Source organism: Elephas maximus, chromosome 7, assembly GCF_024166365.1.
Source record: "Elephas maximus indicus isolate mEleMax1 chromosome 7, mEleMax1 primary haplotype, whole genome shotgun sequence".
In the NCBI taxonomy this organism is placed as follows: Eukaryota; Metazoa; Chordata; class Mammalia; order Proboscidea; family Elephantidae; genus Elephas; species Elephas maximus.
The window spans coordinates 102,034,404-102,054,596 of NC_064825.1; the positions used below are offsets into that span (position 1 = coordinate 102,034,404).

General features: G+C 39.7%; 1 protein-coding gene across 9 annotated transcripts in view; it reads right to left on the reverse strand.

Annotated features, from left to right (window-relative positions):
* Positions 1-20,193, reverse strand: part of AMBRA1 (autophagy and beclin 1 regulator 1) — a 179,721-nt gene that overhangs the window by 150,030 nt on the left and 9,498 nt on the right. Inside the window, exon 1 of one of the 9 annotated variants that reach the window (XM_049891018.1) lies at positions 9,348-11,428. The exons of the other annotated variants lie outside the window; for them this stretch is intronic. The gene's annotated coding sequence lies outside the window, so the exon portion shown is untranslated. Of the gene's footprint in view, positions 1-9,347; positions 11,429-20,193 lie in introns of those variants that run through there. 9 annotated transcript variants of the gene reach the window in all.

Consider the following 20,193-nt stretch of genomic DNA (forward strand, 5'->3'; position numbering starts at 1 on the left):
AGGAATAAATCTAACCAGAGACGTAAAAGACCAATACAAAGAAAGCTACAAGACACTATTGCAAGAAACCAAAAGAGACCTACTGAAGTGGAAAAACATACCTTGCTCATGGATAGAAAGACTCAACATTGTGAAAATGCCTATTCTACCCAAAGCAATCTACAGAAACAATGCAATCCCAATCTAAATTCCAATGGCATTTTTTAATGAGATGGAGAAACAAATCACCAACTTCATATGGTAAGCGAAGAGGCCCTGGATAAGTAAAGCGTTACTGAAAAAGAAGAACAAAGTGGGAGGCCTCACACTACCTGATTTTGGAACCTATCATACCACCATAGTGGTCAAAACAGCCTGAAACTGGTTCAACAGATACACAGACCAATGGAACAGAGTTGAGAATACAGACATAAATTCATCCACCTATGAGCAGCCGATATTTGACAAAGGCCCAAAGTCCGTTAATTGGGAAAAAGACAGTCTCTTTAACAAATGGTGCTGGCATAAATGGATATTCATCTGCAAAAAAATGAAACAAGACCCATACCTCACACTATGCACAAAAATGAACTCAAAATGGATCAAAGACCGAAATATAAAATCTAAAACGAAAAAGATCATGGAAGAAAAAATAGGGACAATGCTAGGAGCCCTAATACATGGCATAAACAGAATACAGAAATTATTAACAATGCACAAACACCAGAAAACAAACTAGATAACTAGGAGCTCCTAAAAATCGAACACTTAAGCTCATCAAAAGACTTCACCAAAAGGGTAAAAAGACAACCTACTGACTGGGTAAAAATTTTTGGCTACGACATATCCAATCAGGGTCTAATCTCTAAAATCTACGAGATACTACAAAGCTTCAACAAGAAGACAACAAACAACCCAATTAAAAAATGGGGAAAGGATACCAACAGGCACTTCACCAAAGAAGACATTCAGGTGGCTAACAGATACATGAGGAAATGCTCACAATCATTATCCATTAAAAACTACAATGAGATACCACCTCACCCCAACAAGGCTAGCATTAATGCAAAAAACACAAAATAATACATGTTGGAGAGGTTGTGGAGAGGCTAGAACACTTAAACACTGCTGGTAGGAATGTGAAATGCAACAACCACTGTGGAAATCGGTTCGGTGTGTCCTTAATAAGCTAGAAATAGAAACACTATATGATCCAGCAATTGCACTCCTTGGAATATATCCTAGAGAAATAAGAGCTGTCACACGAATAGATATATGCACATCCATGTTCATAGCAGCACTGTTCACAACAGCAAAGAGATGGAAACAACGTAGGTGCCCATCAACAGACAAATACATAAACAAATTATGGTATATTCACACAATGGAATACTATGAAATGATAATGAAAAACGATGAACCTGGGAAACATCACAGGGATGAATCTGGATGGCATTATACTAAGTGAAATTAGTCACAAAAGAACAAATATTGTATGAGACCACTATTACAAGAACTCAAGGAAAGGTTTAAACACAGAAGAAAACATTCCTTGATGGTTACGAGGGTGGGGAGGGAGGAAGAGGGGAATTCACTAACTAGACAGTAGACAAGAATTATTTTAGATGAAGGGAAGGACAACACACAATACAGGGGAAGTCACCACTACTGGACTAAACCAAAAGCTAAGATTCCTGAACATAACCAAACGCATTCAGGAACAGTGCAGCAGCAGTGGGGGTCTGGGGACCATGGTTTCAGGGGACATCTGGGTCAACTGGCATAACAAAGTTTATTAAGAAAATGTTCTACATCCCACTTTGGTGAGTGGCATCTGGGGTCTTAAAAGCTTGCGAGTGGCCATTTAAGATGCATCAATTGGTCCCAACCCATCTGGAGCAACAGAGAATGAAGAATGCCAAAGACACAAGGAAAATATTAGCCCAGGAGACAGAAAGGGCCACATAAACCAGGGACTCCATCAGCCTGAGACCAGAAGAACTAGATGGTGCCCAGCTACCACCAATGGCTGCCCTGATGGAGCAGGAGAAAAGTGGGGTGCAGAACTCAAGTTCACATAGAAAGGCCAGACTTAATTGTCTGAGACTTAAAGGAACCCCAGAAGACATGGCCCCCAGACTCTCTGTTAACCCAGAATTAAAACCATTCCCAAAGCCAACTCTTCAGGCAAAAATCAGACTGGACTGTAAGACATAAAATAATACTTGTGAAGAGTGTGCTTCTTATTCTTAGTTCAAGTAGTTTCACGAGACTAAATGGTCAGCTCCTATCTGGAGGCAGAATGAGAAGGCAGAAAGGGATAGGAGCTGGTTGAATGGACACCGGAAACATGGTGTGGAAAGGAGGAATACGCTGTAACATTATAGAGATTATAACTAGGGTCACATAAGGATATGCACATAAATTTTTTGTATAAGAAATTAACTTGAGCTGTGAACTTTCACCTAAAGCACAATTTAAAAAAAGATGATGAAAGGAATACAGAGTTTCTGTACCAAAAACAATTAATCAACATTCAACCATTTTAGGAGGTAGTATATGATCTAGAACTAATGGTATTGAAGGAAGAAGTCCAAACTGCACTGAAGGCACTGGTGAAAAACAAGGCTCCAGAAATTGACAAAGTATCAACTGAGACGTTCCAACAAACAGATACAGCACTGTAAGTACTCACGTGTCTATGCCAAGAAATTCGGAAAACAACCACCTGGCAAACCGACTGGAAGAAGTCCATATTTGTGCTCAATGCAAAGAATGGTGATCCAACCAAATGTGGAAATTATCAAACAATACCATTAATATCGCATGCAAATAAAATTTTGCTGAAGATCATTCAAAAGCAGCTGCAGCAGTGTATCAACAGGGAACTGTCAGAAATTCTAGATGGATTCAGAAGAGGATGTGGACCCAGGAATATGATTGCTGATGTCAGATGGATCTTGGCTGAAAGCAGAAAATACCAGGAAGATGTTTACCTGTGTTTTATTGACTATACAAAGGCAATCGACTGTGCGGATCATTGCAAATTATGGATTACATTGCAAAGAATGGGAATTCCAGAACACTTAATTGTGCTCATGAGGAACCTGTACATAGACCAAGAGGCAGTCATTAGAACAGAACAAGGGGATTCTGCCTGATTTGTAATCAGGAATGGTGTGCCTCAAGGTTGTATCCTTTCACCATACTTAATTCAATCAGTAAACTGAGCAAATAATCCGAGAAGCTGGACTATGAACAAGAATGTGGCATCAGGATTGGAGGAAGATTAACAACCTATGATATACAGATGACACAACCCTGCTTGCTGAAAATGAGTAACTTGAAACACTTACCAATGAAGATCGAAGACTATTCCTCAACATAAAACAAAAATCCTCACAACTGGACCAACGAGCAACAGCATGATAAATAGAGAAAATACTGATGCTTTCAAGGATTTCATTTTACTCGGGTCCACAATCAAAGCTCATGGAAGCAGCAGTCAAGAACTCAGATGACACACTACACTGGGCAAATCTGCTGCAAAAGAGCTCTTTAATGTGTTGAAAAGCAAAGAGGTCACTTTGAGGAATAAGGTGCACCTGACCTAAGCTATGACATTTTCAATCGCCTCCAATGGATCTGAAAGCTGGACAATGAATAAGGTACACCAAAGAAGAACTGATGCCTTTGTATTCTGGTGCGGGCAAAGAATATCGAATATAGCATGGATTGCCAGAAGAATGAACAAGTCTGTCTTTGAAGAAGCATAGCCAGAAGACTCCCTGGAAGCAAGGATGACAAGACTTCATCTCTCATAAGTTGGACATGTTATCAGGGGAGATCAGCTCCTGGAGAAGGACATCATGATTGGCAAGGTAGACGATCAGTCAAAGAAATGAAGACCCTCAATGCGATGGACTGACACAGTGGCTGCAACAACAGGCTCAAATGTAGCAACCACTGTGAGGATGGCACAGAACCAGGTAGTGTTTCGTTCTGTTGTACACAGGGTTGCTATGAGTCAGAACTGCCTCAACGGCACCTAACAACAAACAAACCTATTTCCATAAAAATAGGCAAATTCACCTATCAGGAAATACAGATAGATGCTTCTGTAGGTTTATTTTTGCCTGGCGACACGGATGCAATATAAACCTCAAAATATATAATCAACAGAGAATGTGACTGTGGACACTCTGTCAAATCTGTACATACTCCTTTGCTGAACATGAGCAATTACATAAGCACATCTGAGAACACAAAAAGGGAATATATATATAGAGAGAGAGTTTCGCTAACCTTTCTCATGCTTAAGACAGATGCATACAACAGTGACCTCCTTGCTCAACCAGAGCAGGTGCCAAATCAGGGTTCTCTATAACTAATTCGGCTTGCTAAGTCTGTGTATTGGTCAGTGTTCAACCATTTCAGGAGGAAGCATGTGGTCAGGAACCGGTGGTGCTGAAGGAAGAAGTCCAAGCTGTTCCAGAGGCACTGGTGAAAAACAAGGCTCCAGGAATTAAAGGAATACCAATTGAGATGTTTCAACAAACGGATGCAGCCCTCGAAGTGCTCACTCACCTGTGTCAAGAAATTTGGAAGACAGCTACCTGGTAAACCGACTGGAAGAGATCCATATTTATGCCTACTCCAAAGAAAGGTGACCCAACAGAATGCAGAAATTATCGAACAATATTATTAATATCACACACAAGTAAAATTTTGCTGAAGGTTATTCAAAAGCAACTACATCAGTGTACTGACACGGAACTAACTGCCAGAAATTCAAGCTGGATTCAGAAGAAGATGTGGAACCAGGGATATGAATGCTGATATCAGATGGATCCTGGCTGAAAGCAGAGAATACCAGAAAGATGTTTACCTGTGTTTTACTGACTATGCAAAGGCATTCAACTGCTTGTGTCACAATAAATTATGGATAACACTGTGAAGAATGGGAATTCCAGAACACTTCATTGTGCTCATGAGGAACCTGTACATAGATCAAGAGGCAGTCATTCGAACAGAACAAAGGAATACTGTGTGGTTTAAAGTCTGGAAAGGTGTGTGTCGGGGTTGTATCCTTTTACCATACCTATTCAATCTGTGGAAACCCTGGTGGTGTAGTGGTTAAGTGCTATGGCTGCTAACCAAGAGGTTGGCAGTTCAAATCCACCAGGCACTCCTTGGAAACTCTATGGGGCAGTTCTACTCTGTCCTATAGGGTCACTATGAGTCAGAATCGACTCGACGGCAGTGGGTTGTTTTGGTTTATTCAATCTGTATGCTCAGCAAATAATTCGAGAAGCTGGACTATATGAAGAAGAATGGAGCATCAGGATTGGAGGAAGACTCATTAACAACCTGCGTTATGCAGATAACACGACCCTGCTTAATGAAAGTGAAGAGGACTTGAAGCACTTACTGATGAAGCTCAAAGACCACAGCCTTCAACATGGATTACACCTCAACATAAAGAAAAGAAAAATCCTCACAACTGGACCAATAAGCAACATCATGATAAACGGAGAAAAGACTGATGTTGTCAAGGATTTCATTTTACTTGGATCCACAATCAATACCCATGGAAGCAGCAGTCAAGAAATCAAAAGATGCATTGCATTGGGTAAATCTGCTGCAAAAGATCTCTTAAAAGTGTTGAAAAGGAAAGATGTCACTTTAAGGACTAAGGTGCACCTGACCCAAGCCATGGTGTTTTCAATTACCTCATATGCATGTGAAAGCGGAACAACAATAAGGAAGACCAAAAAAGAATTGATGCCTTTGAACTGTGGTGTTGGAGAAGAATATTGAACATACCATGGACTGCCAAAAGAATGAACAAATCTGTCTTAGAAGAAGTACAACCAGAATGCTCCTTAGAAGCAAGAATGGTGAGACTGTGTCTCACATGCTTTGGACATATTATCAGGAAGGACCAGTCCCTGGAGATGGACATCATGCTCAGTAAAGCAGAGGGTCAGTGAAAAAGAGGAAGACCCTCAACAAGATGGACTGAAACAGTGGCTGCAACAATGGGCTCAAGCACAATGATTGTGAAAACAGCACAGGACCGGGCAGTGTTTTGCTGTGTTGTACACAGGGTCACTATGAGTCAGAACCTACTCGACGGCACCTAACAACAAGAAGTCTGTAGATTATCTCCAAAGTCATTATTAATTCCTTCTTTCCCTTACTCACACGCTGCTCCATTCATGAAGGGAACATATTTACTTCCCCTTGAATCTGAGCTCATCTTGTGACTTGCTATGTTCAACAGAATGCAACAGAGAGATGATGTGCCAGTTCCAGGCCTGACAGTTTTCACTTTCCCTCTTGGAAGCCAGTCACTAGGATATAAGAAAATTCAGCTGTTCTGCTAGAGAGAGCACTTATATGGAGAGGCCTTGATGCCTACCTGATATTCAGTACTGACAAATACTGATAATTTTCTACAGAAAATCTGTATGTTCAATACTCTAAAAAGATATTTATTTCTGAAAATATGCTAAGATACTACATGGAGGGAGAGCGGCCACATGGAAGACCATCAAGGTACCAGAAACCCTCCTGGACCTTCCAACCCAGCTCAGTCACCAGCTGAATGCAGACAAATTAGTGACTCCAACTTATGCCATATAAAGCAGAAGAACCATCCAAATGAGCCCTGCCCAAATTACTGACATAATTGTGAGAGGTAGTAAATCATTAGTGTTTTAAGCCACAAGTTTTGAGGCTGTTTTTTGAACAGCAATAAATAATTAAAATGCTACCTACTTGATATCCAGTGCTGACAAACATTGGTAATTTTCTACAGAAAACCTATCTGTTCAACACTCTAAAAAGAAATTTTTTTCTGAAAATATGAGAATAAAATAAATTTAGGCCTCCAAAAATATCTCAAAATTAATTTTATTTTATCACACATGTAATTCCCTGTTAAGACTTTCTTCCTCACTAGATTTATAAGCTATGTAAGGGCAAAAACTATGTCTGTCATAGTTTCAGGACTTTGCACAGTGCCTAGTGTAGAAGAGAATAAATATGTGTATTTATTCATATACAGTTACCAGGAAAACTCAAAATGACCCCAAAATTCTCATAAACAGCAACATCTAAATGAAAAAAAAAAAGCGTTGTCAGTTATGGGGTGGTACTGATAAGCTCATGGTCATAAGTTCAATTTCTACAAGTCAGAAAGTTTTATAAAGAGAAAACTTTGTACCATAACCAAACTATGCTCAATTAACCATTTCATTATCTATGTCATTAATTTCCAGAGGGTATGCACAAGGCAAATACATGGCCACAACTGTAGGATAAAAAAAAAAAAAAAATACAAAGTCGGCAGCAACATTTTTTGAACCCTCATAATTGAAACACATGTTTAGAACAAAGCACAGAGGCAGTGGATATTCTGACAGCAGAGACAGGAACAAGGAATAGTACACCTTTCAAGCTTGAGAATGCTAGATATAAAAATTTCATCCTAAATTACTCTCTGAGAAAGGTGATCTTATGGTTTCGGGGGAAAAGGGTATAGGTCAAGCCTGCAGTGAGAGTCATGTGATTTAACAGGTAAAGATAAGACCAAGAAGTATAAAGCTTCGATGGATTGGTTTTTTTTAACCACTGGGCTGTTACGTAATCACAGACAAATCACACACTGTCATTGAATTTCAACTTTCCCCCCTGTATAAACTGAAATTAAATAATACCCTCCTTCTACCTTAAAGGACACACTGGCGGCACAGTGGTTAAGAGCTATGGTTGCTAATCAAGAGGTTGGCAGTTCGACTTCACTAGGTGCTCCCTGGAAACCATATGGGACGGTTCTACTGTCCTGTAGGGTCGCTATGACTCAGAATCGACTTGACGGCAACAGGTTTTGGTTCTTCTACCTTAATAGGAGCCCTGATGGTACAGCAGTTCGTGCTCCAGGCTAACCGAAAGGTTGGTGGTTTGAACCCGCCAGCCATTCCACCAGAGAAAGAAAGATGTGGCAGTCTGCCTCCGTAAAGATTACAGCCTTGGAAAGTCTGTAGGGCAGATCTAGTCTGTCCTATAGGGTCGCTATGAGTCACACTCGAGGGCAGTGGGTTTGTTTTTGTTTGTTTGTTTCTACCTTAAAGGAATAAAGTCCTGGGAGTATCTTAGAAGAAACAGGTTACAAAATTCAAGGCAGGATGACTACTTTTCAAAGCAGATTCAAGTTAGGAACAAACAATAGCCAAAGTACACAACAAATAGTAGTTCATACCGAGAAGCATGGCACCCCACATTTCTGGACAGAAAAGAGAAAGAATACAAAAGAAACTGACAGTCATACAGCAGAATCACAGAATACCTCTAATTAATCACTTGACAAATTGAAAGCAAATAATAAGGCGACAGACCTGAAACCAATACAATCAAAATTATACAAAGTTCCTTTACAAGAAGCTGCCAAAAGGCCAGAAATGAAATGTTAGTAGACAGAAGCTACAGTTCTACTGCAGACATGCACTACATTGATGTTCAAAATTACAAATAATCTAAAATATAACTGATCTGCACCTCAGAAGTCCAAGTAAGAGGCAAGAGTGAATCAAGTACCTGGTACAAAGGTTGCCAGCCCAAATTTAGCAAGGGATAAGCAAGCAATGTAAACTCTTTTTTGTTCTCATCTCCACCACCACCTTCCAATGTTTTTCATATATAAACTCTGAACAAGGCAGACCTCTATAGGGTATGTCATGTATGGGCTAACAACTTTAAAAAATGCTTTGAAGACACAAAACTAGATAAATTCTAATTACTGTTATTATAATAAAAGGAAAAACAATGTTCCAACTTGTACGCTAGAGATTTTGCTTACTAGGGCTTCCTAAAGTAACTCACGATGATGTGTAGCCTAACGTCTAAAGCACAGGAAAGCTTTTGCTAAAAAAGTGTGATGAAAACTGGAAATAGAAAGCCGTAAGACTCAAATCTCAGACAACAATCTTCCTTACTCCCACTTACCTCAGAATGATGAGGAAAAAAGAAATGGACTCTTATCTACAAACTATTCTACAGAAAACAGTACTCTGAGAACACAAGAACCCCTGAAAACTCAAGGAAGAACAAAGAGGAAACCAGTGAACCAAGAAGAAGCTGATGTTTAATTGCTGGGTCCAAAGCCATCAAAAGAATCAAGAAGACCAAGAAGGCTACCCTCAAATGTGCAAAAATGGCAAGACATTTTCTCTTAGCAAGCAAAGAAAAACACTAACTTTTCATGGAAGAAATTTCACAGAGGCAAAAACAGTTTAACCCCAGAAATGGGAACTGAAACCAGCTGCCTCAGGCAAACAGGCCTAATGACTTTGGCAACAGCATACCTTTCATCCACCAACAATATTAAGAGGCTGAAGTAGAGCCGGTTTCAAATCAGGAAGGATCACATCTGTTTTCAGGAGAAAGTCGAACCTTTCTTCCTGGAGTATACATTGCCCCCAACACTTCTTGGAAACCCCTGGAGCCAAGACAACAATGTTGTAAAAAGCTTTGAGAACATTAACCCAGGAAACCTCACAAGCCCCAGGACAAATGGGATTACTCACCAGACAAATAAGAAAAACAAAACCTGGAAGAGGTTAAGAAATTCATCTCAGTACACAAGATGAGTCAGTAGTCAAAGCAGGATTTGAATTCAGGTTTTTACTTCAGATAGTATCAGAGCTTGACTCGTAGATGTTGGCTCAGCAAATCTTAGAGTCAGTCCAGGTCAGGTTCTCGGCTGACCAGAATAGGCAAAAGAAAAATTTCCCTCAAGGCTTCAAGAAAGGGAAAACTCAAGTTATTAAATGCAGAGCTCTAATTTTAAAAGGTCCAGATGCCCCTCCACCTTGCCAATCACATTACTCAGCCAATCAAAATAAGGCATTGGATTAAAAAATCTAGTCATTTTTTTTAAAACTCTGACTAAAAGCTAGATTCCATTTCCCTAACTTTCCAAATAAAGAACACTTAAGGGAGGGAGAGATGCAAAAGCAATGACAGACTGCTAACAAGCGCTTATTAAACATCTACTATGTACTCAGCACTGTTCTAGGCACTGAAGATAACACAGGGAACAAGAACATTCCTGCTTTCAAGAAGCCTATGTGATTATTTATGTAAGTAAAAAGTCCTGATAAATCAAGGAGGAATATAAAACAGGATAATATGGTAGAGCTGATGGAAAGAAACACACCTTTTTAGGGTGGTCAGAGAAAGCCTCTCTATGATGACATCTGAGACCTGCATCTTAAGGTGGAAACCTTGAGAAAAGAGCTAGGTAAAAAAAAATATTCCAAAGAGAAAGTACCAAGGGCCCTGGCAGGTAAGCTTTGTCTGTCTGAGGGCCAGAAATGAGGCAATAAGTAACAACGGAGTGAACAAAATAAAGACAAGTAGGTACCAGAAGACCATGGTAAGGAATTTGGATTTTATTAAGTGTAATGGGTTGCTAATAGATTTTAGCCAGGGAAATGACAAGATGACAGGAATTCAGGCCAGGCCTAGAGTATAGCAGGAGATGATGGGTAGTCAAATTCAGGATATATTTTGGAGAAACAGTCAAACAACTTACAGATTCATTATATGTGGAACATAAGAGAAAAGAGAATTAAGGGTATTCCTAGGCTCTTAACTTAAATTCCAAGTGGATGGTGGGGCCGTTTATTGAGAGGGGTCCTACTTTTGGGAGAGGGCTTAGAGGGTCAGATTATAGAAGGAAACTGCGATGGTTAAGGTTGTGCCTCAACTTGGCTGGGCCATGATTTCCAGTGGTTTGGCAGTTATGCAATGACATGATCATCCTCCATTTTGTGGTCTGATATAGTCATCCTCCATGACATGATCAGCCAGTTCACTGTAAGGGGAGTTTCTTTGGAGGCATGGCCTGCATCCAGTATATATGGACGTTCAGACAAAGCTCACTAGCTTGCTTTGGCTCCTGCATCTGGCTCATCACCATCTGACCTACGGTTCTTGTGACTTGAGCCTGTCATCTGACCTGCCAATTCTAGGATCCATCAGCTTCTGTTGCCCTGTGAACCAGCTGCCTGCCATTTGACCTGCTGATTTTGGGATTCGCCAGCTTCCACATTCCTGTGAGCCAACAGCCTACGATCTGGCCTGCTGATTAGAGAACTGTCAGCCCCTGCAACCATACGAGTTGGAAGAAGCCTCCAGCATGACGCCTGACCCAAGGATTTGGGACCTGTCGGCCTCCAGAACTATGTGAGCCATTTCCTTGAGATAAGTCGCTCTACATATATTTATATATATATACACATCACTGGTTTTACTTCTCTAGAGAACTCAGCCTAAGACAGAAATCAATAGTTTCGGATCACTTCCTATTTTTCTATGAATACGAGCCTGAGAAAATATGAAAAATCCAGGAGAAACTTTTAAATATTTTCATACAAACTAACAGTACAATAAATATAATGCAACATTACTTCTTATACTTCTTATTCTTAAATAATTATATATAAAAAAAATTTGAAACAGCAATCAAAGAAAGCATCCTTATCTCAAAAATAACAGCAATGTTAAAGCCTTCTAAGCACATGGCAGGAAAATCTCAACATTTATTCAATTATCTACAAGGACAAAGACAAGTGATAGAACATAATGCATGCATTTAAAGCAATACTTTTATCTAATGTTCACTGAACATTTGCTACACAACTGACGGTGTTAAACACTTTTCCACATATTATCTTATTCCTCACAACAATGCTATGAAGATAGGTACTATCATTATCCCCATTTAACAGATCAGGAAACTGAGACTTGGGGAAAGTAAGTGATCTACCCAGATGGAGCAGAGATTGAAAATCAGATCTGATGTCAGAACACAAGCTCTAACCACTATACTTATCGCTTCTTTAAAAAAGCATTAAACCTCAGACACAGAAAAAAACAAAAATAAAAAAATCTCAGGGCCTCATACCTAAAAAGTTATAACTATAAAGAGTCAACTCAGAAGACAAACAGAAGAAACATGAATGAATTTGACTCAGGACACTGATGCATGCTATAACCTTAGGCAAGTCCCATAACACACATGCCTCAACCTACCAATTTAGAAAGGAGCTAACCTCACTGGAGCTAATCATTACTTGTTTCCTAATGGGTTGTGAGTGTTAATTAGTATTTGTAATACAGACACAGATCATCAGATGAAAGAGACAAGGAAAACTACAGCATTATTACTATCGCTTTGATGCTAGAGCAGAGCCCCAGAAATCAAAGTAAATAAATTACATGCACCCAAGAATACACATCTTGAGTATTCTGACAAGGAACCATTTAATTAGTTATTTTACTTTTTTTTTTTTAATTAAAAAAACAATACATACCATAACCCAGGGATTACTCTTGGGCATTTATCCCAGAGAACAGAAAACTTATGTTCAAACAAAAACTTGTATACAAATGTTCACAGCAGCTTTCTTCGTAACAGCCGAGAATGGGGGCTGGGGGTGGGGGAACTCAGAGGTTCTTCAATGAGTAAATAATAGAATAACTGTGACACATCCAAACCATGGAACACTACTCAACAGTTAAAAAGGAAGTAACTATGGACACACACAACTCAACTGAATCTCGAGGGAATTATGCTGAGTGAAAAACGCCAACCCCAAAGGTTACATACCATATGATTCCATTTATATAACATTCTTGAAATGGCAAAAGGAAAACAGATCATTCAGTGGCTGCTGGGGGTTAAAAATGGGGGGTGGGAGAGAGTGGACAGTGGGCCACCTTCACCACTGTGAGCGTTCTCCCATAACTCTGTGGGCAAAACTTGGCTGCAATACTGCAACTGTATTCACTGCACTGTTGGGAACATTATTGTTTTGGGAGGTGGCTATAAAAGGGCATCAACAAGGATCCGTCTGGTGACAGAAATGTTCTGTACCTTGACTTGTATCTTGACAGTACCAACGTCAATCTCCTGGCTGTGACAGTGTATACAGTTTTGCAGTATGTTACTACTCGGGGCGGGGAGAGGGAAGTCTCTGGGTGGTGCAAACAGTTAACATGCTTGGCTGCCAACTGAAAGACTGGCAGTGTAAATCCACCTAGAGGCACCTCAGAAGAAAGGCCTGGTGACCTACTTTTAAAAAGTCAGCCACCAAAAACTTTATGGAAAGGTAGAAATAACCTAAATGCCCATCAATGGATGAATGAATAAACAATATGTGGTACAATGGAATACTACTCAGCTAGGAAAAATGAAGTCTTGATACATGTTACAATATGGATGGAGCTGGAAGACATGTTGAATGAAATAAGTCAATCACAAAATTACAAATATTGTATGACCTCACTTATATAAAAAGAAAAGACAAATGTAGAGAGAACAAAGTGTATTAATAGTTACCAGGGGCAGGAGGGAAGTGTTAACAGTGATGGAAATGTCACACTGATTAAGGGTAAGGCTGCACAGCTGATCATTGTAACTGTTGTCAGTAAGTTGTACACTTTTAAAAAGCTGAATTGGCAAAAATCATGCGATAGGTATATTTACGACAAGGACAAAAAAAGGAAAGAGTAGCTGCTTCAGCTGCTTATGTACAATCAAAAACCTCATGGGATTTGGTTTCTTGGTTTGGAGGTTCAGGGCCATGGTTTCATGGGACATCCCAGTTAACTGGCCTAATAACATGTTTAGTACCTCTGTTCTACCTCCTTGTTTAATGTGTAGCAGGGTCTTAAAAGTTTGTTAAGTGGCTATCCAAGGCACAATTGGTTTCTATTTGCCTGCAACAAAAGAAGAAGGAGAGTCAGGAACAGGAGGAGGATATGGATGTGTGGCTAACTGCCTCCATGAACAACTGCCTCCCTTGCCATGAGACCAGATGAACTAGATGGTGCCCAGCTACCATCACTGAACACTTTGATCAAATATTCCATATCAAAAGGGGGAACATGCAGAACAGAATTTCAAATTCTCATGGACTCCAGACTTCCTGGAGCCATGAAGTTTGGATGAACCCCTCAAACTACTGCCCTGAGATATATTTAAACCTTAAACCAAAAATATCCCCTGAAATCTTCTTAAAACCAAACAATAGTTTAGCTTAACTAGTAAAAAATGCCTGCCTTGAGCATTATGCTGTTTTAGGAACTATCTGTATGGTATCAAATTGACAACAGAAACTCGAAAGATAAGATGGGAACCTTACAGGGCAGTGAGTTTATTTTAATGGAGAGGAACAACTCAGAAAAGGAAGGTGAGAATGGTTATACAACTCGAAGAACGTAATCAGTATCACTAAATGGTACAGGCAGAAACTGGTGAATTGGTGTATGTTTTGCTGTGTATATTGTGAACAACAACAACAAAATCAATAAAATTCTAAAACAAAAAAAGAAGAAACAAAAGAAAACCCTATGCAGAATAGCTCTACTCTGGCACATACGGGGGTTGCCATGAGTCAGAGTTGTCTCCGTGGCAACTGGTACTGGTACCACTGGGGGAAACTGGGTAGAGAGTACAGGGATCTCCATCTCTTGCAACTGCACGTGAGTCTATAATTACCTCAAAACAGTTTAATTAAAAGAAAAAAAAAGATAACACATGTTCCTTTTAACAGTAAAACAATAGCAGTCTGTGGATAATCTCCCTCCCACACTCTCCCAGTCCTACCCTCTTGAGATAAACATATGAACTCACTGCTCATACAAACATGTATATACACCTAATAGTTTCTGGGTTTTGTTTCACAACTCATTAATATATACCACATATTACCCTGCAACCTATCTTTTTCATCTATCATTATATCACAGAGAGCTACAAAGTAATTTTTTTAAATGCCAAGCAAGGTATAGAATATTTCCTGATTAGAGGAAACCAGGCGGATATTTTCTGTGCTAACACAGGGTAGCTGAGTCAGCCATATTCAGTGAGAGTAAAAGAGAGTGTGCAATATAGAAGTAGCATTCTAAAGAAATCGGCAAAAACATAAAAGAAAAGAGATCTGCAAAAACACAAGGTGTTCAAGCAGCTACTCTAGGATCCCCCAACCCCTCCATGGAACTAACTGTGGGCCCAGAGGAAGAAGTGCTAAATGATTTCTTTTCAGCAGAAAACTGCAAGGGGGAATAATTCTCCCGTGTACTCATGCCATATCAAACAGGCTTTTCTGAAAATACATTCCTCTTTCAGGCAGAAAAACACTGCTGATAATTTAAACTCCCATCCATTTGTAGTAACAGCTACTATCACTATTAGGTGTTAATGCTTTCTATATCCTACCTGTAAAGTTCCCTCCCACCTCACTCCCATTTTATAGACAAAACCTAACTCAATGTGAATTAACTGCCCAAGACAGAAGTGCAGGTAAGTGGTAAAGTTCTGATTCAAAGCTACAAAACTGGTGTTTTTTTTTCACTTTATCAGATTTGTCTATATTATCACATACCAACAGACGGAATTCAATAAACTTAAGTAAATTTAGGCACATGCTATTTTCTAAATGCATCTGCTGATTTTGGTTCATCTTTTTTTTTCATTTTGCGTATTTTGAGGCTGGTGGCACAGTGGTTAAAGTCCCAGCTGCTAACCAAAAGGTGGTTCAAACCCACCAGCCGCTCCACGGGAGAAAGATGTGGCAGTTTGCTTCTGTAAAGATTTACAGCCTTAGAAATCCCATGGGATGGCTCTACTCTGTCCTACAGGGTTGCTATGAATCAAAACCGACTCGACAGCACATAACACCACCATATAAGTCAGAATCGGCTCAACGGCTGTGGGTATATAATGCGTCAAGCCATATTGTAGGAGACAGGGACAAAAAAGTGGGGGGGGGGGGGAAACAGAAGAGGTCTCTAATCTTAAAGAGCTTTCAGTCTAAGGGGAGACAATTGCAATATACCGTAGCCACTGTACTGAAATGTGACAAGTGTTACCCTCAAGGAAGTACAAAGAATCCAGATAGCCTCCCAAAAACAAGCAATAATCTCTCACATTAGCTTCCTTCCAATTCAACCGTTCTAGTTTGACTTCTGACGTTCTACATGCAAAAAAAAAAAAAAATTTGCCATCGAGTAGATTCCAACTCATAGCGACCCTACAGGACAGAGCAGAACTGCCCATTGGGCTTCCAAAGCTGTAAATCTTCACAGAGGCAGACTGCTACATCCTTCTCCTGTGGAGCAAGCGGCTGGTGAGTTTGAACCGCCAACCACTCAGTTATGCAGCCAAGTGCTTTAACCATTGCGTCACCAAGTCTCCCCTGATATTCTACAAGCCACATACTTCCCCCTTCTTGATCCTTGAGCAAAAGATCCTCAATGTTCTTCTATACGAAACACTGCGCTGGACGTTATTCAATTAAGTATAAACTGAAACTCGCCAGCTCGAGTCAGCACAAAGCTCCTTCCCTAAAAACAATGCTGTAATTTTTGGAAATTCTGACAATGAAAGCATCTTTAATTTTTTGGCCAAATTATAGACATACAGAGTTAAAAGTAATTTAGACATCATTTTGAACGTAAGATCTAGAAAAGTTAAGTTGATTCGTCTACTGTTACAAGACTCACTAAGGTCACATAAGAACCCACGTCTCTCAATTTGCTGTATGGAGTTCCTTGCCAGTGCTGCTTCCTTCAAGTCCAATGATAACAAACTTAAGAAAGTTCAAGTTTTCTCATTTCATCAATGACAGATGCATCCATGAATAGTCACAGCAATTCTGAGACTAAATTAATCAAAAACAAACATGTTAAACACCCACTACGAGGTACATAGAGTAGGTAATGGACTGCCTATTCTTGCTATGGCAGAAGCTTTTCAGGCCACTGGGAGGGGAATGTCAACATACCCTAAAAAAGTTGCCACCAACAACATGATCATTGTTAGCAATAACTAGTGTTTTGGCAGTATCTACTATGAGCCAGTCACTTTACATGCGATTTCTGAACCTTACAGCCACTTTTAAAATGTAAATGTAAAATTCCCCTTTTCACATTTTTGAGCACCAGGCTTAGAGAATGAAGTGCCCTCAAAACCCACAGCTACCCAGGGGCTGGGCTAGGATTCAAATTTAGAGGACGTACTCTTTGTCCAATACACCACACTGCCTAAAGACAGAATAACTGTACTCCATGTCTGGCTGTGACATTGTCACTTCAAAGGTCGACACAATTTCCTAACCAGCAGTCATGTGATTTGGCCATTCTTTCCATCGTTAGGTTGGTTTAACTAACTTTCTTTCACTATTCCTCAGATGACTGGTTTCCCAGATTTGTTTGCTTTTTTAAAGCAGCAGAATCCTTTTTCCAAATGAAGTCTTATACGAAAACACCAAAATACAAAACAAAAGTAGGGCTGCTCTGGTTTAAGCAGAGTGGGTGAATCAAAACTCCTCCTCACTCTCATAGCCACCCCTTAGAGACCTCCAAGGAACACAGTGGAAAACACTGGCTTAAAACAGAAGATTTTACCAGAAGAACTACATGGTGCCCAGCTACAACCAATGATTGCCCTGACAGGAAACACTACAGAGAACCTCTGAGGGAGCAGGAGAGCAGTGGGATGCAGACCCCAAATTCTCACAAGACCTGACTTCATGGTCTGACTGAGACTAAAAGGACCCCAGTGGTCATGGCCCCCAGACCTTCTGTTGGCCCAGGACAGGAACCATTCCCAAAGTCAAGTCTTCAGGCATGGATTGGACTGGACAATGGGTTGGAGAGGGATGCTGGTGAGGAGTGAGCTTCTTGAATCAGGTGGACACTTGAGACTCCTACATGGAGGGGAGATGAGAGGGTAGAGGGGGTTAGAGGCTGGCAAAATGGACACAAAAGAGAGAGTAGAGCGAGGCAGCAAGCTGTCTCATTAGGGGGAGAGCAATTGGGAGTATGTAGCAAGGTGTACGTAAGTTTTTGTGTGAGAGACTGATTTGATTTGTAAACTTCCACTTAAAGCACAATAAAAGTTAAAAAAAAAAAAAAAAAAAAACCCAGAAGATTTTGCCTTCTCCATCTCAGTTCTGCCATTCACCCGCTATATAACCTCTGGCAAGAAACAATGATTCTCACTTTTTCTTGCCCTATACAACAGAGATACCACCATTTATTCTGCAGGTTTGTTACGACTAATAAATGCAAGAACAAATATAAAATTCTTGGCACATGGTAGGCATTGAAAAGTTGGCTCCCCTCTATTTTATCCTACAGTGGTAACAGCTGTTGCCAATTCAATAAAGCTCAATAAATATATTTGATGATATTCTCAGTGGCAGAGAAATGAACAAATGAGTAAATGCTCCCAAAATTCAACTAAAATAAATAAACTTAATAAAGCTTTCAGTAAAGGTACCAATAGAAAACCCCCTTTCCAGCTTGGCCTTCCAATGAGTCAATGACCTAACAACCCCAAGTGAGATTCTGATGATAGACAAGAGATTCCTTTGAGATACTTTAATGTAGACACTAAATGTGAAATGGATGAGTTAATGTTGTTCTGAGTGCCCTAACTTTGGCATTTCCTGAGCTGAGCATTTAAGCTGGCAACTTAATATTGCATTTAATGAGTATTTTTATGTTCATGCCCTATACCAAAATAATTTAATGTTCATCTGCCCATCTTCTGGGCTTCTATTCCTCTAGGTACCACAAACCAAAAATATATCTATGTCATGTGCTCCTTCACCTAAGCAATTTTAACCTGGCCCCTGCCTAAACTAGTCATTAAGAATCCATTACCTTAATCTGTTATTGATCATGTGTTCTCATTTCTTCTACATGTGTAACCTGAGACCAAAGCAATCTTTGTAGGAAAGAGATTCTTAGTCCCAATCTAAACCCAGCCAACAACTCTCAAATCACACACTCTATGGAAGCTGCAGATGTTGGCTTTGATCCTTACGGCTTAGGGAGAATCATAACACTGCTGTATCATACAGCCAAGAAAAGATTTGCTTAAGGCAAGGAACAAGTCCCTAAGCATTCAACAAAGGCATCGGAGCCAAGATGATTTAGAATGCTAATCTTATATTTCACTGGGAGACCTGAACAACTTACCTATTCTACATTGATTATTTCTTCATGAGAAAATGAAAATACAACAATTAAGATGCTGGAGATGCTATTTTGATTAAGCATACAACAATTATGTCCTGGAATTACCAGGGACCTCAGCAAGTCACCTTGGTCATCTCCCTCATTTCTAAATAAACTGACACCTAAATCATTCCAGGAAGACAGTAACGCAGTTTCTGGGGAAGACATTACACAACCTTCCTCGGTAACATTCCAAAAGCTTGTAGTCAAGAAGTTCTTTCTAATATGAAATCTATTTTCCTTCTCCTGCAATTAAAACATATTCCCTCTTGTCACGTCCTCTGTGGAAAGAAAACACCTGCTTAATACTACCTGAACAATATCCCTTCAAGAGATTATAAAATATGGCAGCCTATTTCAAACAGCTTCATGGAAAAGCAATACGGCTTTAAATGGGTCACCTTAGACAAAGACCATGATTAAGAGTCCGAAATTTCCAGTTTCATCACTGACTTGCACTGAAGATGATGGGAAGTAAAAAACATTCAGCTGCTGTGCTTCAATTATCCCATTAGTAATATGCAAATAATAAAACCAGAATGTTAGGAGAACTAATAGGGGCAATGTCCATAAAATGCTTAGTGCTTCCCAGGAAAGTCATGGTATAAAATTCTAGGTAGGATGGCAGCCAAAACATTTAATACGATCTCAACATATCTAATTAGACCCTGGGTAAAGAGCAGGTAAATGGCAAAGAAAATAGAAACTAAAGTCTAGACCTTCATCACAATTATACAGCATACTATGTGGAAATAAGAGCCAAAAAATGAATGAATGAATAAAAAGATAAAGTAAACAAGAAAGCACTCCAACTAATTAACTATAGTAACAAAGACCACAGGAAAGCAATAAGAAAAAAGAAAGATGTGGAATAAAGTTTAAAAGCCTGTAATACGAAAATACAAAAACCTATTAAAGGCAGGGAGGTAAAAACAGAAAAGATTACAATACAGAAGTTTAAAAGTATATAAAAAGTACATAAGCCTAAGAATAAGATGACTTACAAGGCCAACATGTAAGGAGCCCTGGTGGCACAGTGGTTGAACGCTTGGCTGCTAATCAAAAGGTGAGCAGTTCGAATCCACCAGCTGCTCCATGGGAGAAAGATGTGGC